The 22,642-nt window shown below is 50.4% G+C and overlaps 1 protein-coding gene and 1 long non-coding RNA gene across 4 annotated transcripts in view; one reads left to right on the plus strand and one right to left on the minus strand.

The window, feature by feature from the left end:
* GRK5 (G protein-coupled receptor kinase 5) overlaps positions 1 to 22,642 on the plus strand; it is a 211,585-nt gene that overhangs the window by 104,740 nt on the left and 84,203 nt on the right. The window lies entirely within an intron of this gene.
* LOC131493461 (uncharacterized) lies at positions 18,362 to 22,440 on the minus strand. 2 transcript variants are annotated; one of them, XR_009252689.1, is made up of 4 exons: positions 22,359 to 22,440; positions 21,245 to 21,350; positions 19,183 to 19,875; positions 18,362 to 18,439 (listed from the first exon to the last, which is right to left on the minus strand). It is a non-coding gene; the product is annotated as an uncharacterized LOC131493461 (long non-coding RNA). The 2 variants fall into 2 exon arrangements; XR_009252688.1 differs by lacking the exon at positions 18,362 to 18,439 and having other exon boundaries at positions 18,731 to 19,875.

Here is a 22,642-nt window from a genome sequence, read left to right on the forward strand (position 1 = left end):
AAAGTACTTATTGAGCAACTTATTATTTTTTAAGTGTTTGTTTATTTTGAGAGGGGGGAGGGGCAGAGAGAGAGGGAAAGAGGGAGAATCCCAAGCAGACTCCATGCTGTCTGCATGGAGCCAGATGCGGGGCTTGATCCCACAAACCATGAGATCATGACTTGAGCTGAAAATCAAGAGGCAGGTGCTTACCCCACTGAGGCACCCAGGCACCCCGTTGAGCACTTATTATGCACCACCCACTGGGGAGGTAGACCTGGTTCTTGCCATCTTGGAACTCATTCACAGCTTTGCCCAGGAGACTGGGAAATAAGGAGGTGAAAACAAATCAAGAGAGTTGCATGATGGAGATACCGGCTGCTGAGCTAGAGAACAATACTGAGGTCTCCACCCATGAGGAACATTCCTGGAGGACGTGGCCTCACTCTGAGCCTCCCAGGGCATCTCTTTGCGTGAGATCTCTGAAGGTATGGACCATGTCATTTCTATCATGGAGGTCTCCATGGCTGGCACAGTGAATGGATGGATGGGTGGGTGGGCGGATGGATAAAGTGGCTGAATGGACATTGCCTCCCTACCCAGCCTGAAACCAGACCTGTGATTGTCAGCAATGAGTATTAAGACAGAGATTCCTTGCCACACATATCTGTTTCCAGTGTGAGCCCAGACGTGAGTAACTGATTTCAGACAGCCCTGGTGGAGGGTGGGCAGACCACAAGGGAGGGAAGCGGTTCTCTAATGTCTGTTCAAAGCACCATCGAATAATGACATTATTAGTTAATAAACTAATTGTTCCCATAAGACAATTAGAGAACCCAAATCAAAGACGTTCTCAGAATGCCCAAAACTGAGAAGGTTGGACGTCATCATGAAGATAAAAGATTGTTGAGGTCTGTAAATATTCCTCAGTGACGCAGAAAGTTCTGTTGGGCAAAAGTGTGGCATTTTTATTTATTTAGTTCAGGCTCATTGCGTACTTTATTCTTTCATTAAAAAAAAAAAAGTATGAGGGGCTTGAGTGAAAGAGTTGATTATTCCTCTGTTTGGCAGTATTTCTGGAGGAACTGTCCAAAAGCCATATAATAAATCAAGTCCCCCTCCCCACCCCCTGGCGGGACTGACGTTCACGAGGAGGCCATTCACAGAAAGTAACTGCCGTGATGCCCTGTGCACTCACAGATGGATGGGGGACATTTCGTTTGCCTTGTGGGAGAGCTTCTTGCCAAAGCCTTAACTCTCCAGGAGCAGAAGCTCTAGATTATTGGGGATGCCTAGAAGAAAATATAGATTCTTAACTTAAAAAACAAAACAAAACAACCCCAAACACTGTAATAGCGTGAAAATTGCCTCGGACTGCTTGTTTATTCACCCAACAATGCTCATGCTCTTTACACAAGAAGTCAGCCTACAACTATTTGTGGAGCCCCTGATGTGTGCCAGGCATTGTTGAGGCCCAAGAGCTGTAGCACTGGCTACAGAAGCTGTGCAGTCCTGTGGAGGGACCTCCAGCATTGGCACTGTGGTCAATGGTGCCCCCAGCCATGTGACATTAAGCAACTTGCTTAATTTCTCTGGGCTGCAGTTTCACTGCCTGTTAAATCGAAACACTGATGCCACAGCAGGAGAACTGTTATTAGGGCCAGCAGAGTGCCCGGCACATGCCTTCATTGTCATTGTCCTTGTCATCCTCATCATCATGGTGCTAGTGGTGGGAGGGCAAAGGCGAGGACCCTTTGGGAGGGCTTTAGAGAGGCTGAATTGGCTACGAATGATGAATGAGTCTCTTTTTGTGCTGACATCACATGGGTCCAGTCCCCAGAACACCTGCCTTGGGGTCATTGGTGAATCCTACCTTTTCTTGAGCCCCCACCTCCAGACCCCTTCTCCTGGAGGTTCACCCTGATTCCTGCAGTCCTCAGCCTTCTTTCCTTCCCTTTGCCCCACCGCACACCTTGGGAAGCCCATAGTGTCACACACTCTGCCCTGACCCCTAGCCTGGTAGATCTCTTTGAAAGGACGTGTGGGTGTTCTGAAAGGTGGCACCCCATAGTCCTAACAGTGGTTGCCCCAGGGGAGGCATGGAAGTCAGAGGGGACATCAGCTTTATCTATAAGGTGACTTTTTTAAAAAAGGAGAATGCATTGGCATGTTATTTGGGTACTTAAAAGTTGAATGAGGGGCTCCTGGGTGGCTCAGTCAGTTAAGTCATGATCTCATGGTTTGTGGGATTGAGCCCCACATTGGACTCTGCGCTGACAGTGCAGAGCCTGCTTGGGATTCTCTCTCTCCCTCTCTTTCTGCCCCTCTCCCGCTCATGCTCTCTCTCTCTCTTTCTCTGTCTCAAAAAACAAACAACCAAAGTTGAGTGAGTAAAGACTGAATCCCCCACCTGATTCCACGGCAGGGCAGAATCTTCTTTCCTTGTTGACTTTGTGTCCCCTAATGAGTCTGTGGGCTCCGAGAGGATGGTCAGAGCCTCTTCCCCTTTGATCTGCAGGACCGTGGCTGAGGGGCGCCTGCTCCATTCTGCTTGGATGCTGGCAGGCAGGAACCATCCTGTAGCCTTCAGCAGGTGGGGTTGTAGGGCCTCTGTCTGGTGAGGGAAGCCCAGGCCCCCATCAGCCCAGTCTGACCCTGGACACTATCCCTAGAGACTGGGCTGCTCAGCTCTGCTTTCTGACCAGCAGTGGCCCCTTAATCCAGCTCCCAGTGGTCTGCCCACACACTGTTGGTGCTCACTGAGTGTTCTCCTTCTTCCTCTTCCTGTGTGGAATGGGACGCCTTGGGTCCTCCCCCAGGGATGCAACAGGGACTGGTCTTACTGCAAACAGCCTCCCCTTCTGTGCACCCTTCCTCAGGGGCCATTGGCTCCCCCTCCCCGCCCCAGCATCCCGAGGTACACTTAAGGGTCTGGAAAGGAATCTGGGCTCCTGGGACAGGTCCCACCCCACCTGAGGGCCTGCGTGACCCAGTCCCCGTCCGTCCTCCTGGCACGTGAGCTCTTGATTTCATCGTCAGGGAGACCAAGTCTTTCTGCAGACGTCATTCCCGTCCTTGGGGCGATAAGGGCGCGTCACGTCTGTCATTCTGCCACTTACCATGCTCTGATAAGGCACAGCATCTGCTCGTCCTTGGAGGGCAAGATAAATTTAGATGTGGTGGATTTAGAACATCAGGTGACCTGTTTGCAGCTGTAGCTCTCAGGAGGGACAGGGCAGCCTGGCTTATCTGCCCGGTTTTCCGGGTATTAGCCTCACCTCTCCATCAAGACCAACAGCCTCTTGAAGGCAAAGGGGTTGGGTTCCCGGTGTCCAGAGCAAGCTTGGATGCATGTGAGATGCTCAGTGATCCTAGTTGGTGGGTTTCGAGTTTGGAGGTTCTTAGAATAGGGTATTGACCAAGATTTTACAGATGATCTGGAATTGTTTTCAAAGGCTGCTCTGCAGGGAGGGGGTATGGTCCAGAGCAGGCTTCTAACTGATCAGGGTTTCTTTTTACCTTTTATGTTTGTACCTCTTTGTAAGATTTTATTCCCAAGGTTAAAACCATGTTTAAAACCCACTGCTGTAGGCCAGGTCTCCCATTTTCCATGTAGATAAACCGAGTCCCAGGGAAAGAAGTGACTTGCCATGTTCTCCCCATGACTTGACTCCATGGTAGGCTTTCCTTTGCTGTCTTGGTTTACTTTCTCTGCCATAACAAAGCGTCACAGACTGGGTGGCTTAAACAACAGATTTACTGTCTCACAGTTCTGGAGGCTGGAAGTTTGGGATCAAGCCTTTCCCCTAGCTTCTGGTGGTTCCTGGCAATCTTTGGCTTTGCTCTGTTTGTAGAAGCATTACTTTGATCTCTGCCTTCACCCTCACCTGTCCTTTTCTGTATGCGTGTTTGTGTGTTCACGTTTCCCCTTTTTATAAGGACTCTGGTCATACTGGATTAGGGTCTACCCTAATGATCTCATTTTAACTCTATTACCTCTGTAAAGACCCTATTTCCAAATAAGGTCATATTCTGGAGTACTAGAAGTTAGGACTCTAATCTGTCTTTTCTAGGGTATTCTAATACCCACATTCTTACCTGGTCTTTGGAAGTCAAGTTCAAGGGGCCAGAGGCTCCCAGTTCCCACCAGGTCTGAGCATAGACCCCCCCACTCCCTGCTGACCCTGGCTCAGGGTTAACTCTGGCAGGCCCAGGCTGACTGCTTCCCCACAGGCCACAGGACCATCTAGAGAGGATTAACAGTTTTCTGAACCATGCTGCACACTACATTTTTATTCCATCTTTATCATTGTTGTCTTTGTTCAAGTCATTGTAATTGGTAAATTACTTTGCTTAAACACATACAGAAAATTGTAAGGAAAGGTCACCCATAACTTTAGCACTCAGCTAGTCGTAGTCAACACTTTTCATGTAATTCCTTCTAGCATTTTCCCCCATGCACATACTTACCTTTTCTTTCTTACTTTTTTCTTAATATAATTTCAAAAATATTTCTCATGTCATGAACATTCTCCATACATGTGATTTATGTTTTTCCATTTGATGCATATTTATTGAGTGTCAGGCACTGGGGATACATCAGTGAAGAAAACACAGAAATTTCTATTCTCATGCGCTGCCCTTCTCCAGGGGAGTGGGCATACAAATGGGCAATGGGGAACTGGCCTAATGCCTTCTACCTAGCATTGGTCCAGGTCTGCAGTCTATCCTTACCTGTGGCTTATTTATTTATTTTTTGTGGGCGTATTCTTCCTTTAAACTATCTTGAAAATAAGCCCTTGCCCATAAGTATAGCATAAACTTGATTTTTGAAGGCTTCATATTGATTATACATACACATATATATATACATATATATATGTGTATGTATACACACACACACACACACACACACACACACACACACACATACACACACAGTGAGAACTATTTGTTTTTCTTTTCCAGTGGTTTTTACCATTACAGTTAGTATTCAGATTAACACCTTTGTACCTCATTGTGGCATTTTGATCTCTGGCTCAGAGGCCAGAAAGCCCATACTGTCTTTTTGAAGGCCAGACACATTAGCTAAACTCAAGCAGTGAGTGTAGTGGCCTCTCCACCTCCTTTGCTTCCTCTGGAATGTTCCATTTCCAGCCTGTGCTTGCATCTGCAGACGCCATTAACCTGAACCGTGTCTCTCTGACAGACAAAGCAAACCAGGTTTGGTGAGCGCCCTGGGCCCTGCTTGCCAGCCCCAAGTCACGGCAGTCGCAGGCATGAGAAGGGCTTTTCTGTCTGTTTTAAGGCTCGTCGCCGAAAGTGGGAAAAACAAGCTAGTTTATGCAGCAACGGGGACCTCAACCCAGCACAAGGGGCCAGCTGACCCGCAGCAGCCTCAGCATGACAGCGTTCTGCCCCATAAAGAGACACTAGGACAACACTTTTAATGGTCTCTGCCCAGACTCTATTTACGAATTTATTTCCCGGGCTCCGTCTGCTCAGCAGCCCCTTGGCAACATCTCTCGCGGCATCTGCCTCAACGCATTAAACACCCCTTGTTCCGAGTACCTCGGAGCTAGCACCCAAGAGAGTGAGAAGAAAAAATGTGGGTGGAAGGAGATTTGGGGCCAATATAAACGTTTAAATTAAAAAAAAAAAATCACCAAAGAACAACAACAAAAAGTTTATCCCCTAAAGAGCGCCTGTGGGCACGGGTTCCTGTTGACTCCTAGCTGTGGCCCTTCACAGCCAGTGTCAGAAAGGAAAATGCAAACTCAAGAAACATTCTGAGTGCTGGTGTTTGTTTTTTTCTGTTTCATGGTTGTGCTGTCCGTGTATCATCTTTAAAAATTATTTTTAGAATTATCTTTTAGTTCGTTGTCTCTTTACAAAAATAAAATCCATCCATTGATGACATTTCCAAAATATAATCTAAAGAGAGGAAAATTTAAATGGCCAGTGAGATACCCAACTACGAACATTTTGGTCTGTGGCCCCGTCATAGTTCTGCTTATGGCAAGGGAATTGTATCCTCTGTCATTTGTTTCCCTGCCCAGAAATCAGATATTGTTTTATTTTGTTTTGTTTATTTTATTTTATTTAATTTTATTTTTTAAATGTTCATTTTTGAGAGAGACAGAGAAAGAGAGCACAAGTGGGGCAGAGCAGAGAGAGAGAGGACAGAGGATCTGAAGCAGGCTCCGTGCTGACAGCGGTAAGCCAGATGTGGGGCTTGAACTCGTGAACTGCAAGGTCATGACCTGCACCAAAGTCAGATGCTCAACCAACTGAGCCACCCAGGTGTCCCCAGATATCGTTTTAAATGAAAACATATGGCTGTAGAGTCCCTGCTAGACTGGGAGCGAGAAGACTGAGACTCTCATGCCTCCCCCTTGATTCCAGGGCCTTGGGAAAGTCCCTTAAACTTGATTTGCTCATCTTTGAAATGGGGACCCAGCAGTCCTTACCTTAGTGGATGATCAGGTGGCTACAGGAGTTCCTGGTAGGAAACGCTTTGTAGAGTGCTCGGCAGTTTGTTGCTGGCTGTTTTCAGTGTGGTCGTGTGATCCTTGGGTACGACAAGCGGCTGATGTAATTTTCCTGTAGCCCTGATGAACTGTGTGCAACCCTTTCTTCTAAAGCTGCCTCTGTGTTTGATCTTGGTGCAAATCACCACCCTAATCCATGCTGCCCAGAGACCCGGGGACCTCCCTCTCCCTGTGCCCTGCTTACCTTCCCCTGCCCAGCACACACGGCCAATCCAAGTCCGGGCCCCTCTGCATCCCAGTATCTCTGGAGTCAGGCCTCTCTCCCCTAACCCTAACCCTAACCCTAACCCTAACCCTAACCCTAACCCTAACCCTAACCCTAACCCTAACCCCCACTGTTTCCCTCACCCTGGCCACCTCCCTCTCCTGCCTCAACTCCTTTGTCTCCCCCTACCCTGACTCCATCCAGGCTTACCTGTGTCCAGCCACGCTCCACACAGCAGCCAGGAAGCTCTTTCTAAAATGTCCATCTCATCATGCCAGCACCTGCTACGATAGGCCGAGGGTCTTATCAGAGCTGACCAGGCCCTGCCTCACCTGTCCTCACTTACCACTCCAGCTCCTCACCCTGCCCCCGACTCAGCCGCTCCTTCACGTTTCCTCTCTTCTCCATGCCTTCGCCAGACACACTTCCCTAATTCTGCCTGGGAATCGACTCGACCCTGGGCCTCTCTACCTTGCAGGTCACTTCCCCTGGAAGCCTTCACTGGTGACCCCACCAGGCCTGGGTTTTGTCCTTATCCTTGCCACAGTCTGATGACTGACCTCCGTCCTCCACTTGACCACAGGGCTCCGTGAGGGTGGAGCCTGGATCTGCCTGGTGCTGTTGCCCAGCCCTCAACACAGGTGTTTCCTCTTCACCAGGCTCTTTTGGAATCTTGATTTTCTTTCTTTCTTGTGTTATTTTTTAAAAAATGTTTATGTACTTTTGAGAGAGACAGAGACAGAGCATGAGTGGGGGCGGGGGGAGCACAGAGAGAGAGGGAGGCACAGAATCCGAAGCAGGGTCCAGGTCTGAGCAGTCAGCACAGAGCCTCACATGGGGCCCGAACTCATGAGCCGTGAGATCACTACCTGAGTCAAAGTCGGATGCTCAACTGACTGAGCCACCCAGGTGCCCTTTGATTTTCTTTTCTCGCTCAGATATTTTTGTTCTCCCCTGGGGATGGAAAACAAAAAAATCTTAGTCTTCCCAAATCCTGGAATGATTGCTGATGGGTCTTTTTTTTCTCTCTGAGTCCTTTTAAAAGACCCTGCTTTTCTCTCCCCTTCTGGGCCCCGGCTGGCCTGAGGGGGGAGGCATAGGAGAGTTGAGAGAGGGGTGCATGCTTCCAGCTGTCATGCTGGCCCCTTCTGGCTGTCAGAGCCTGATTGGCCAGGCAGAGGTGGACACAAAGATGGATGCTGCTCCGGGACTTTGGCTGAGCCCAGCTTGGAGCAGAGCAGAGCACAGAGAATGGCTTTGCCCAGAGACTCAACATCAGGCTTCGGTGTCGGCCTGGGAGCGCCCAGCCGCTGTTGGCACTGGGCTTATGTCTCAGGGACAAAGCTCCTGAAGGGCTAACCCAGCTCGGTCAAGTCTGGGGGGAGACAACAGTGAGGGGCATGAGCTCTGGTGTCAGAGGGACCTGGGTTTGGCGAGGCTCGATTCTTTACTGACTGTGACTTTGGACAAGTGATTTGCCTTCTCCAATCCTCAGTCTCCCTACCTGCAAAATGGGAATAGGAGGGTCACAAGGAGCAAATGAAGAAACGCACCGGGAGGGCTCTGCAGAGGGTCTGGCACGCGTCAGGCACGCAGACACCGAAGCTGCCCTGTCACTGCTATCCACTGCCATCATGTCGGCAACAATCCTGCTCGGTTCGAAGCTTTGTTTCCTGGTTCCCCTGTGGGTGGTGGTTGCCAGGTCCTGCTGGGCTTAAGTTTATCTGTTCATTCATTCGTTCATTCATTCTGTTATGCCCTTGCTCTGTGCCAGGGATCTGGGGAGCTGCCAGGTGGTGGAGAGCTGCTTTCGGGAGTGGCTCCTGGCATCACGGGCTGGGCCACCTTTATTGCCTTTATGTAACCTGAGTATCACCGCTTTCCCCTTAGCCTACTTCCATCCCTCAAAGCTCTGTTTACTAACTCTGTGCAGACCTTCGAGGTTCAGGATGGTACCCCGCCCCCTGAACAAAGGCCACCTGACCCATCCCTCCGCATCCGGGCAGGAGGGGCCTCAATCAACTCAGACACATGGGGTGATAGCCAGTTCCAGCCATGAACCCCTGTTCAGCTTTTACTCTGGGCAGGGCCCTGCCGAGGGTCCCGAGGGGGGAGGTGAAGAGGTGTCCTTAGCTGGGAAGACGGGGCAGAAAGCACACACGTGATGCTGGTTAACAGCCGTGTGAAAGTGGGCAGCTGTCAGATGTTCGTCTTCAGTACCAAGTGCATGGAGGTGGGCTGGGACGGGAAACAGACATCTCTGTGGGATGGGAAGGTGGTAGAAAAGGAAGACTTTTGGAGTCAGCAGGCGCAGCATCGTACAGCCGGCAAGCATGTCCCTTCCTAGGCACTCACTGCGGCCAAGAATTGGGCTATTTGCTTTACAGGCACACACTCGTTGAATCGTTATGAAACCCCATGGGCCAGGCGCCATTTCCCCCACCCTCTATTTTATGAATAAAGATGCAGAGACTCAGAGAGATTTGTAAACTGCTCAGAGTTACAGAGATTTGGAAGAAGCAGAGCCCAGATTCAAACCTGGGCCCGAGTCAAGCCTATGCTGGCCGTGGATCCCCACCACGTTGGCCACGCTTTCCCCGTGACAGTAGGGCACCATGGGGCACCTTTGGGGAGTGATGTATGCACTGCTTCGACGGGCTTAGTGCAGACAAGTCATGAGGGAAAAGGTCCAAGGGAGGCTGCGTCAGGCCCGAGACACCATCTGTGCCTCTGGCCTGAAAGGTTAGGTCTTTGTCCTACAGGTAGTAGGGAGCCACTAAATGTTCCTGTGAGAGCCCCTGCAGCAGTCCGCAGGGTGAGAACAGAGAACGAAGGGGAGCCATGGACAGAGCAAGCAGGGCTTTCAGAGTGATATGAGATCCATTCACTTCTCCAGATATTTATCATTTACTTTGCGCCAGGGAGAAATGAGACAGCGCTTCTCAAGTGGCCAGCCAGGACCTGAAATGTACCATAAATGGCCTCCATTCCTGGGGACGCTCTTCCATAGCTCAGGTAACACCATGGGAGGCAGGAGCCGCTGGGGCTTTGGTCCCCTGTGGTGTCAGGCTGGGAGCAGGTTTCTCTGTGACGCTGGGTCACAGGATGCCTTTCACACCACCCATGAGGTCTCTGCTTTGGCAGCTGTTTTTGCTGTCCACCTGTCTCTTCCTCCCTCTTCTCAGAGGTGGTTTCTCGCTCCCCTGCTGTCGGGCCCCCCCCCCCCCCCGCCCCCACAAGGCCTTTCGGAAGGCAGCAGATGGGCATGAATGTGACACTGGCTGTCTCTGAGAGACCACCTTGGGGGCCACCAGGTGGGGCTTGCAGGGCATGTGCTAACTGGGGGTCAGGGTGTGGGTGTGGGTGCAGAGGGGGCTGTCCACCCCGACAGCCTCCTGGCTGCCTCCTTGGGCCAGCCGGCCATGAGACGTATTCTGTTAGGGCTTTTGCTCCCCTCCATTCCCATCTGACTTTAACATGGAAGGAATAGTTCTCAGCCACGCTTACCTGCTGCTGGGTTAACTTCTCACCCATTCCCACCCTGCACCCTTCCTAGATTTCCATGTCCCACAGTGGCTTTACCAGGCTCACCAGGTAGAAACCTCAGAGTTCCTGTCCCCACTCAGTTAGGTCAGCCCCCTCTTCTCCATCCTACTGCCCTGACACTCATCCTGCCGGGACTGATGCAGTAGCCTCTTCTTCATTGGTCCACGATTAATGGCTCGTTTCTTTTTCCTTCTTGCCCATCCAATCTGACCTTGTTTGCTGACTCTAGCACTTAGAAGCTTCTTAACTTTTCTGAAGACATCAGAGCTGAGACTTCTAGCAGATCTAAATGGCTCACGCACTGTCCAAGCACACAGCCCTAAGGCAGGGCATCTTACCAAGCTTGGCCTCTGCCCCCTTAAAGTGGCTCACTGACTTGCTGTGTGAAGCTACCCAGAGTGGTCCTCTCCCCAGCCCCGGAAGCCTTCGGGCTTCTCATGCCTTTGAGTAAACCTCTACCAGCATGGTGGTTATCAGCACATCACAGCACAAAATCGCTGCTTTTTATTTACGAGCTGTGTAGCTTCAGGCAATTTGCTTAACCCCCCCCCCTTGCAAAAATAATAATGATAATGATAGCCATCACTGACCATGTGATAATGATAGCCATCACTGACCATCATTTATCATGTGCCAGATACTGTGCCCAGCACTTTGCATTGCCTCTTCGTACCTACCCCAGAACCCTAAGAGAGAGGTGTTTTTAGGCTTCTTTGGCAAATAAGGAAATCGGGGTTTGTGGCAGTGAAACCCCTTGCCTAAGGTCACACACCACTCAGAAGCAGAGGCAGACTCAGGTCCTGTCCTCGCCTGGTCCTCACCTGTAGATACGGGGACCACGCTGGAGGTGGTCTCAGAGTTGCTGGAGACTTTAAATGCAGGGACACGTTTGGGAACATCTGTCCAGTGCTGAGCACCCAGGGCCTTGGTAAACAGGTTTTCTTCCTGCTTCTGGCTTTGCTCAGGCCACATCCTCTGTCCTCCTCCCTACCTGGCCAGGTCCTACCTCCAAAGTCAATGGAATAACCACCCACCCCTCCACCCGGGGCCCTAGAGTGTTCCACACATGCCATCACCAAACCCTGGCCACGGGGAACAGAACTGGGCTTCAGGTGTCTATTTTCCTAGAAGGTGCGTGACACTTTTGTAAGCCCTGGCCCTCCCCTAGTGCCTGGGCCTCCGTGGGGAGATGGGAAAGTGTCCACAGAGCCAGCGAGTCATCAGAGGAATCTACAAGGATGGGGAAGGGAGGAGCAGAAGATGAGAAGCCACTGTCACGCAGGGACCCGAGGAGTGGTCCTCTGGAGCCTGTGCAGCTGGACACCTCCCTCCACCCCTGCCTGGCAGTCTGTCCTCACACCTTCATGATCTGCTGTTTGGGGCATTTGCTTGTTATTCCCTGACTGTGACCTCCTGGGTCAGAGTTCTCATTTCCGGGGACAGGAAGGAAAAAGCCCCATGGGGCCGGGTTTATGGAGGGTGAACACTCTCCTTTTGCAGCTTCCTGCCTGTGGGGCCCTGTAGTCGAGCCTTGGCCTCATGGCACTGGCTGCCCCGCTCTGGGAGTGGCCTCAGGTCTCTGTGGGACGTGTGAGCTGGAGCTGTGAGGCTGAGTACCTCGGCCAGCTCGCACGCCACCTGCCTGACCGTCAGACGCCATCAGAGGGGGCTAGCTGGCCGACCTGTGGGCCCTGCTCGGAAGGACTGGGGGGTCCTCGCTGTTCACCCGATCCCTGGGCCCTGGCTGGGGCCCTGGTGAAACCAGCTCACCAGGGAGCTCAGTAGAATGAGCCGGTCTTTCTTGTTGTCTTTTGCACCCCTCTGAGGACACAGCCGGCTGGGCCCTCTCTCAGGCTAGAATCTTTCACCCAGGAGTGGAAGGCATTTGGGCTGATTTGCTGTCCGTGGGACTCCCTCTCCCCACCTCAGCATCAAGGTGTAGTCCTGATTTCTGGGAACCATTTCATTTTGGTTGACTGCCTCGTCCTGAGGCCTCAGGTACAACCGTGACCCAACTTATGTGAGAGGAACCTCGGCTTTTGTTATCCGTTGCTGTCCAGCCTTCTGGAAGAATCTGCAGGGATTCTTTCTTGTTGATAGGACACAGCGTGGCATTTGTGATCCATCCCTGTATTATGTGAGTGAGTGAGTGAGTGTGTGTGTGTGTGTGTGTGTGTGTGTGTGTTTGTGTGTGTGTGAATGTCTCCAGATTAAGTACCCTGAAGGCAGGCTGCTGGCTGTCTTGTAGGCCTCCCACCTCAACAGATGTCAGGGAAAATGACTCTGACCCGGAGACAAAACTGGCAAGAGACGGCCGTGGTTATGGTAGAGAGTCTCCTAGGCCAGAAGCTAGAACTTTCAAATTCTGTATGGCCCCTGATTATGAGTCACACTGCCTCCCTACGGCTCAAAGAGAAGGGACTTGTCAGAGCCACTGGCTGGTGAGTAGGAGAGCCTAACCCAAGGGTCCAAAGAGGCAGTGTGTGTGCAGGGGAAGGGGGAGCTGCCTCTGCTTCTGCCTCCTGCTGAGAGGGTCCCAAGGGTTGTAAGGCTCGGAGAATCTCCCCAGGAGCAGCTTTGATCTCTTCCATGTTGGTTTGCAGCAGGAAGTAAGCTCAGCCCCTCCCTTTGGCCACTGAGCTCACACGTCCTTCCGTCCTGGTGGCTCCTTCCAGGTGGCGGTGCCAGTGCCTGGAGCTGAGGATCCACGTTCTGGTCCAGTTTCCCCACTAACAAGTTAGGATTTTTCTATAATGTGAGAGCTGGAAAACCTCCGTCCTGTGTGAGCCTTACTGCCTCGCTGCCAGGTGGGGAAACTGAGGCCCTGCAAAAGGGATGGACAGGGCAGGCTGGAGGCTGAGGATGTCAGGAAACAAGGAAGAAGCAGGTCTGTTGGCTTTGTGGACTCAGGAGGTGCCTGGCAGTTCCCAGAAGTGGCATCTCGCATGTGGGGCGTAGGGCTAGAGCTGGGGAGAAGCATTTCTGGGCCTGTGGCAGGAAGGGACTCGACACTGGTTCCTGACCTCCTCACATCCTGCCTTAGAGGTAACTGCAGGGCATATAGGCAAGGCTGTGCACTCCGATTTAGGGAAGGCCTTTCTCCTAGGCTCCGAACCTTCCCTAGGGGACGAGGACAGCTTGGCAAGTGGAGAGGACAGCCTCACTTGTTCCTGTGGGTGTGGCCAGGGGATGCCAGGTGACACTGTCCTTTGTCCCATTCTGTTCCAGTGTCTCTACCATCCCTGCTACTTGAGGGAGGGCAGAGTGATGCCCCCCGCCCCCCGGGAGCTCTTCGCTTGCCCACCAAACTTTGCCTGCCTGCCCTTGTGGACAGGGGCTGAATCTCAGTCCCCGGTGCCCCCGACATGTAGCCAGTGCCTGCACACAGTAGGTGCTCGTGGTCTGTTTACTTAATGAGGAGCCCTGAAGCCTGGTTTTAGTTTCTCCTCCCCGCCCAGCACCGCCACGAACCACCCACCCGTGTCTCTCTTCGTTCAAACTGCGAGGAAGCCCACAGCCAAGTTTCATGCTGAAAGCATAGCGCTCCTGCGTCAGATGTCCTGGGGGGAGCTCATTTTATTCTCCCCTCCCTCTTCGCTGCTCATTTCCTGCTCTTTGTCTTTCATTGAACAATTGAAACGTGCTTTTATTGGGACACGCTGCGGGTCCTTTTTGGAAAGTAAGCGAGCAATAAATAACTCCGTACATTAGACATGAAAAGGTGAAAACTCTTCCCGCTGCCCCTGGGAAGCGGGTGTGTCTGAGTCCTGCTCCTCCTGTCTGCAGAGTGGGCAAAGTGGCAGCCGTCCTTGCTGGCTTCGAGGAACACAGGAGAGGACTGTATTATGACAGGCCAGCGTGCCGGGCTGTGCCAGGCCAGGGCCTGCCCCGGGGCTCTGCGAGGTGGGGTTGCTCAGGCAGAAAGATGCAGTGGGCCTCCACGGAATTGGCCATGGCATAGCCGGCCTGGGGGGGCTCCGAGCTTGCCCAGCTGGGCACAGCTGGCCAGCTCCCCGTTTTGGAGAAACTGGCTGAGAGCTTGGCTAGACAGGCCATCGGAAGGTGCCCCGGCGGGGAATCAGACATCACCAGCTGCAGCACTGGTGGCAGGCCAACTATGTTTGATGCGTCGCTGTGCTTCCCCCTTCCTGGTAAAGAGACACAAGGACCGAGCTTCCACAGTGAGCCCAAAGGGCAACATTGTCCAAAAAAGGAGATAGCTGGATCGAGAGGTATAAATAGGAGTGTGTGTGCTGGGGGTGGGCCAGGGGTGCGGGGAGCAGATGACAGGACTTCTCTGCTCACTCCCTCGGCCACCGCAGGAGGGCTGCTCTTGAAGTCCTGGCCACCACAGGAGATAGATTTTTTTTTGAGATGTCGGCAAGAGAGGAGAGGCGAGCTATCCCCTACCGTCCTCCACTCCCCTCCCCCCTCCCCTTTGCTCTCGCCATGCCCTGCCATCACAAGAGAGAGAGTTTGAGAGAATGAGCTCTAGGTGGAGAGGTTAAACATAGTCCGTTTGCTGAGTTCAGAGGCGAGCTCGTGTGGGAAGGACACAGGGAGGGAGCTAACGGGCTGTTAGCCCTGGGCCGAGGCTTCAGTTACAAAGGCAAACAAAAGGAATACGGCAGCTACAGGCAGGGGCTTTGGGAGGTGGGCTGAGGGGATGCTGTGTTAGATCATATTTCTGATGGTTCTGGAAGGAGAGCGATGTCTTTAAAACCAGACTAGGCTCCTTCTTTGTGTTTCCACTTACTCGCTGAACAACCTTGGGCAGGTCTGTCACCTTTAGGAAGCAGTTCCTCACCTGTACTCTGGAGTGAATAAATAACACCTCCTGGCATCTCCATGAACTTCAACTAAGACCCCTGTGCACAGGGCAGGCCCCTGCAGGGTGGAAGGCATCTCTCCGGAGCCTGAGATGGTCGTCAGCAGTGGGTGTGGGGTCTATCTCTCTGCAGTTCTGCTGATAGCCTCTCCAGGGTCTCTGGCCGGCAGCCAATTATTTTCCCAGTTGGGTCTGGATGGGGAAAGCCAGCTCTCCCTTCGGGGATGGATTCAACTACTGGTACCTCCTATGCCTCCGAATTTCGGGGTTTCCTATGATCCTCAAAATCACCACCGGCCTGTGGGGCTCACTCAGGCCACATGCCGCTGGCTGTTGCTCTGAGTGTGGCTATGTCCCTCTCCGTGGAGGCAGCGGGCTGCTGTGCAGCTTGCCAAGCTCTTCTCACACCCCCTGAGCGCACGCCGTCCCCCAGCAATCCTGCGGGAAGTGGCATTTTCCTTCTCCGATCAGGCTTCCAGAAGTTGCCTAAGTTGCCGGTTTACAGGCAAGGCCTGGATGTGACTTCGTACTGCTGCCTCTCGGGGCTTGATGGTTGTGACGACCACCCGGCATCCTACCCAGGACGGGGTGAGGACACAGTGCAGCTGGGGCCTGAGGGTCGAGCTCATTCCTGCTGGATGAACTTCCCGCCAGGCGGGCATCCTCCAGCTCCGGCATGTCGTCTCTGGTCCTTTGGTCCCAAGCAACCTCCTGCCTACACCTGCCTCATTTTTTTCAGTCTGCCATTTGGCCACGGAAGGTGGAGGTGGTAGGAGAAGTGAGTTACCGTCCAGTCTGAATTGGCGTGGATTTGCCAAATGAAACATTTTCCTTATGCCCCAAAACAGTTTGCTTGGTTACTCCTTAACAGGCCAAGTGCACTATTTTCCGTGAAAACATTTCCACCGTTAAAGAAGTATCTCTGACCCAGAAGCTGGGTCCTGCTGCATCCTCGTTACAGCTCACATTTTATTTGGGATCCAGTGTTTTCATAATGTCACCACCTCTTGCTTTGCATAAGGACTACACTCCCTGATGGAAATATTTTGCAAGAATGTATTCAGCTGTTGAGGAGGTGCAAAACTCCTTCAGAAGGTCCTCTTTGTCCAGCTCAGAGAAGGACCCCTTTTCTGTGAAGTCCCTGCCACGTTTCCCTGGCCAGTACGGGTCTCTCCAGGGCGTCATGAAATGGATCAAATCCCATCACAGCAAAAGCCATTTAAGGTTCATGGAAGTGTTTGTGGAAACAATTGCAAACTCCTTCGCTGACAGCCCACTTCTTACGTGTGATTTTTTTTTTTTTTTTTTTAATGGAACATGCACCCAGCACAGCAGAAGAATTTGGATGGCCCTCAGAATGTGCTGGAATGGAATTTGGCTGGGCTCTCCGATAATGGCTGCGAGAGAATGTTTTCCTGCTCATTAGGCAGATATTCAATGGACTTCCTTTGTGTCCCGGATGCTGGGTTAGTCAGAGACAAGTGCCACCCAGGCCCCATCTTCAAGGAACCTGGTTGATAGGGAACAGAAGATATATGTACACTTCATTCCTCAGTACATCAGAATGACATTAGGAAGGGTGGCAGTCACCTCTTGGTGTGTGTGATGATTGTAGGTAGCACACTGAATTGTGGTTATGCATTTTTAAAAAATTTTTAATCTTTATTTTTTGAGAGAGAGAGAGCACAAGCAGGGGAGGAGCAGAGAGAGAGGGAGACACAGATTCTGAAGCAGACTCCAGGTTCTGAGCTGTCAGCATAGAGCCCCATGAGGGGCTTGAACTCACAAAAGCGAGTTCATGACCTGAGCCGAAGTCGGACGTTTAACCGACTGAGCCACCCAGGTGCCCCGTGGTTATGCATTTTTTTAAATGTATGTCATAAAAAATACACAGTAACAGCAGTAATTTCCCATATGTAATTGCTTAACAGGTAGGAGGGAGAGTCCATTAACACCCAAGTTAAAGAGAAATATCGAGTCAATGCTATAGTAATGGGAACTGTTGCAGTTGATAGATTATGGCAAAGGTTGTTTTAAAAAAAAAAAATCACAACAGTGGCTTACAAATGGCTGATGGCTACAAAAGTTAGGGCCATGTTTATTGTGTGCTGATGGAATGCCAGGGGCTTTACCTATATTATTGTCCAAGCCTCAGGAAGCTCCCAAAGATGGTAGTGTTTCCATCCCAACTGACAGCAGATGAAACTGGGTCTGAAAGAGGTGAAATGATTTGCCCGAAGTCACATGACTAGTGAGTGGAAGAACTTGGATTTGCACTCTGGTCTGTCTGGCTCCTGATAATAAATTCTTAATTGCTATACTAGAGGACAAAGTACTGCAGTTGGTCAAATAAAGAAGTGATTTTTCCCTCCCTCGGGTATAATCCAAGAAAACTTCCCGGAGGAGGCAGCCTTGACTGAGTGGTAGGATTTAGCAAGGGAAGTTTTGGTGGTAAGGCAAGTATCCCATGGGTTAGATACCCATGATTACTGGCTGGATGGTTTGAACAGCACATTTTTTCTTCACGTAAATGAAGTCTTGAAGTAGGCCGTGGATTGGCAGTTCTGTGTCATCAAGGACCCAGGTTCCTGCTATCTTTCTGCTCTACCAGATACCTCATGGCCTACTACGGCTGATGCAGCTCCAGCCATCACATTCTTGTTCCAAGCAGTAGAAAAAAAGAATAGAAGGAAAAGGAAAAATGCACATTTCTCTCAATGAGTCAATGACCTTGAAGGAGCTTTTCTGGAAGCTGAACCTAACAGCTTGTCCTCATCTCACTGGCCAGCTCTGCTTCTGAGGGAGGCTGCCTACTGTGTGTTGGGCATATGCAAGTGGAGGACAGTCGTCCTGTCCTCGAGGCTCTTCCAGTAGAGTGAGCTGCTTCCAGTTTGAGGCGTTAGAGGGATCAGCAGTTGAGTGGAGAGGAAAAAGCTTCCTCTGGACTGGAACTTGCTTTTGGAGTGGTCCCCGGAAGCTTGGTCTGTTTTGGATTATTCAGCACGTTCATTTGGTGTTTATTTTTTTAAATTTTTTTTTTTCAACGTTTTTAATTTATTTTTTTTTGGGACAGAGAGAGACAGAGCATGAACGGGGGAGGGGCAGAGAGAGAGGGAGACACAGAATCGGAAACAGGCTCCAGGCTCCGAGCCATCAGCCCAGAGCCTGACGCGGGGCTCGAACTCACAGACCGCGAGATCGTGACCTGGCTGAAGTCGGACGCTTAACCGACTGCGCCACCCAGGCGCCCCCATTTGGTGTTTAATTGGAGTGTAGAGTTGCAGCAATTAGGCTGCCTGAGGCGGCCCCTGCCTGCCATCCCATCAGCGCCTTTGAAAAGACAAGAACCACTCTTGAGTACAAACGAATCCAGCTCCCTTAGAGCAGAAGCCACAGAGCCCGCTTTTCCCTGAATCCTGGGCTGCGATTTAGAGCCCAGCGTGGTGCTCACAAGCCCCAAGGTGGGCATGGGGTGTTCTGCGCAGCAGCTGCTCGCGGGCAGGTGTGAGACCTGGGAACCGCAGCCTGCCTGGTACCTCCCTCCCGGCTCAACACCCCCACCCCTACCCCGGCCCTGGGGGCATGCGTTTGCTTTTCACTTCTCAGCTCTCAGGCGGTGCATGCTGGCTGGTTGCCGGGAATATCAGGTTTGGAGCGTTCTTTAAAAATCAGTGATGCTCTTGTGAGTTGCCAAAGTTGGCCTGGGACTCGTTCATAGAGCGTCGATCCTTATTCGTGTGAGGCCCTCTCTGCTGGGCCTTGGGTTCTTTTGGGTCTGAAATGCTCTGTTTTCACTTTTGGGGACTCAGGTCGTCAGACCATGGAAAGGTTAGGGCTAAAATGGGTGCGAGTGGGGGGGATCAGCCTCCACGCCTCCGTGTTCTTGACCAGAAACTTGGCTGCAGGCTGGTTGGAGGCAGAACTGGGAGAGCAGGCTTCCGCCCTCTGGTGCTCTGTCTCTGTTCTGTAATTACCTCCAAGCAGATAGTATTGTAGAGGCTGGAGAGATGCTTTCCTACGGCCTTAGAAATCAAACCGCTATTAATATGCTAATTAAAACCATTTGTATTTACCATCAAAGCAGGTCCTGGAGAGCTTCTCCTCAGCAGCATTATTAGACGTTCTGTTCTTGAAATAGAAAGTCCATATTATTTTTTAATGAAAGCTCTAAATCCAGAGCTTCCCTATGTTCTGCCAGCCCCTTTCCTTGAATTTAGCGGGCCCAGCCCTGGGCTCCTGAAATGAAGGCCAGGTGGGCGGAGGGTGAAGACAGATTGATCACCTCACAAAGCAGACCAGAACTCAAGATGTCGGTTAGATGCTGGGGCCCTGCAGTTCCCAGGTCAGTTACCTGCTGATGTCATCGTACGTGTAAGCATTATTTTTAGCAGTGGCTTCACTCCTAAAACCAGTCCTACTGGATTTATTTTTAGACCGGATGATGCAGGTGCTGTTTGGAAAATGTCTGTTTCTCCCCATATCACTTTTGTCCTGGAACTACCCAGTTTATGAGGAAAACAAAATGGCACCCACAGCCAGGGACAATACAGCTACTTGTTTGGGAAACAGAGGGATGAGGGCCTTATTTGCTTTGAGGGTAGATTCCAGGGAATCCATAGCTCTTGACTTTCCAAGGAGCTGTGTGGGACAGGAGCCCCCTGTGATCTGGGGGCTTTCATTCACCGGCAAACGAGAGAGGGACTTCTTGTTCCACTCATGGATTGAAGATATCCCATGAAGGTTGTGGGACTTTCCTAAAGAGTAGGCTGTAGATTCCAGAAGAATAATACATTAGCTATGGTATTTTATACATCTAACAAATATTTAGACCTAATGTGCCAGACCTAAATGTGCCAGACCTAAATTAGAAATTTAGGAATGTTCCACCTACCACCAATGAGTGATGTAGTGAAATAAAACAAACATCATGCTCATGGATTCTGTAGATCCAGAATTCAAAGAGAGTAAAGCAGGGATGGCTTATTTTGCTTCATGTTGTTCAAGGCCTGAGTGCAAGACTTGAAGGTTGGAAGACTAACCCACTTACACGTCTGGCAGTTGATGCTGGCTGTTAATGGGTCCCCAGCTCCTCCCCATGTGGCTTTACCATGTGGCCTGGACTTCCTCACAGCATGGTGGCTTATCCCACGGGTAAGCATCCCAGAAATGGAGAGTGAAGCAGGAGCTACATCCCTTTTGTGACCCAGCCTCAGAAATCACAAAGCATCACCTTCACCACATTCTACTCATTGGAGTAGTGACAAACCCCTACCCAGATTCAAAGAGAGGGAACAGAGACACCAGCCCTTGGCAGGGGGCGGGGCCTCAGTCACATTGCATGCAGAACATATGGGATATAGGTATATTTTAAGAAGTATAAGAGAGACTTGGAAATATGAACAAGGAAGAAGACGGTATAAAAATGACAAAGCATATAAAAGGTGAGGAAGAAAACTTTAAAAAAACGAAGGTGGAATAATCAGAATTAAAGCATTTGAAGCTCTGTCTTTCAGAAGCAAATATTGATTAACCTCAGATTTGTTAAGAACAGACAGCAAAACTTCAAAACTGATAGAGTAGCAGTTTCTAAATGTGAATTGGGACTCTCCGGGGACTCTTTAAGCAAGATGGAAACTGTGTTCATAATGATACATAATATCCCATAACGGTACTATTCTCTTTTTTCACTCTTATTCTCTCACAAGTGCAGAAATTTCTAGAGCCCATTTGACACAAGATGATATCATCACTTGAACAGTTAACAGAATATATATGCTTGTGTATTCCTGTGTTTGCATTTTTTCTCAATTTTATTTTCTAATATGGAAAGTATTAATAGATATAGCCCACATAAACAAAAGCAGTTGGGGGGGGGTGTTGATAATTTCTAGAGGTGTGACAATTTCCTGAGGCCATGAAGTTTGAGAACCTCCCTTGTAGGAGAGGGCACAAAAGTGGGAGAGAAACAGAGACCATCCTTGTGAAATATCATTTCCTGGGCTCTGAGAAACAAATGGTGGTGATTGTTCATTATAAGTTATTCTTCTATAACTTCATTCATAGTTATTCTTCATTCTAAGATAATTCAAGATAGAAACTTTTAAATCTAGAGGACTGATGGAGAACGGTACTAACCTGTGTGCAGACTGGAGATCAGGGACCTGGAAGAATTTCAGGACTGGGTCATGTTCACCCTGTGTTACAGCGACACCTACTGAACACCGGGGATATTGCAACCCAGCTGTATGGAACAAATGACCAGCAAGAGTAAATACTGTATTCATACCAAAAAGGACGTAGAAAAGAGCAAATTCTGTCAGGCAGAATATGACATTATACCAGGCATAGACAGACATTCTTAGACAAAACAGAGGGCAACTCAAAAAAGACATAGTGAAATTTCCATTGCCTATGCACCCTCTTCCTTGGTTAGATGGAAAATTAGTGGTTTCAAACGGCAGCCCAGGGCAGAGCCTAATATCAGAGCCACCTTGGAGCATTTAAGAAATAAATAGTTCTAAGGCTTTGTGGAATCAAGAGTCTCTGGGCCCAGAATTTTATAATTTTTAAAAGTTCGCCAGAGAATGTAGTCCTAGCTACAATATCTGGCCCAGAATGGGTCTGCTGATGATGGTTTCTGTCCCATAGGAGCCATGTCAGGGCTGGACAGGCTGAGCTATTCTGGTGTCAACCCCAAGCTCTTCCACTGGTCCCACTGCTGTATTCCTTCCACTGCTGTCAATGCCCAGGTTTGGAACTCCAAGTCCTTGGACTTTAGACCGTGTTCGTGCCTCTTGATTTCTGGGGTCCTGTCTGATTTCCCAGTTTGATCTTGCTCAAGTCCTGTTTGCCCAATGCCCTATCAGAGTACCCCCTTTACTATGCCTGGGTGTCTACTCCCAGCATGGCCTAAATCCAAATTTGGGACTTTGGGCCCTTCCGGCTCCTTCTCTCTCCTTTGATCCTAGGCTTATTTCCATTTATGCCCCAGAACCATCAACACGGAAGGGTCTAGAATCGAGAGAACTATCAAAAATAATAAAAACAAACAAACAACAAAACTGAACCCCAGCCCTCTGTGTGCCAAGGGCTAGCCTAAGCCACCACTGACCCCTCTTGTCACAAGCTTTCAACACAGCCTATGGGGGGATTTGTCTTCTCATATGAGAACCTTTCTCAAAACTGACAAAAGGAAAAAGGCTTTGCTTTACTGAAATTTGCACGGCCAGCCCTCCCTTTCGCAACCTACCAGTTCCAGGCTGTCTCATGATACCTCCACGGCTTTGTCAGCAGAGACCCAGCCCCAGGACAAGGAGCTTCCACTCCCACAGAAGAACAGCATGTGGGTGAAACCTGGCTAGGGAAGTGAAAAATTCTTAATAACCAGTGGGGTGTGAAAGGGGGTGGTGGCCAACCAGAGCCCAGAGCCCAGGCGGAGTGAAGTTGATGCCAAATGCTTCGCCCTATCCAAGGTAATGAAAGTGATCTGAGTGGTGTTTTTTTTCCTTTTAAATGACAGAGCAGAGCTGGCTG

This window comes from Neofelis nebulosa, chromosome 13, assembly GCF_028018385.1.
Source record: "Neofelis nebulosa isolate mNeoNeb1 chromosome 13, mNeoNeb1.pri, whole genome shotgun sequence".
Lineage (NCBI taxonomy): Eukaryota > Metazoa > Chordata > Mammalia > Carnivora > Felidae > Neofelis > Neofelis nebulosa.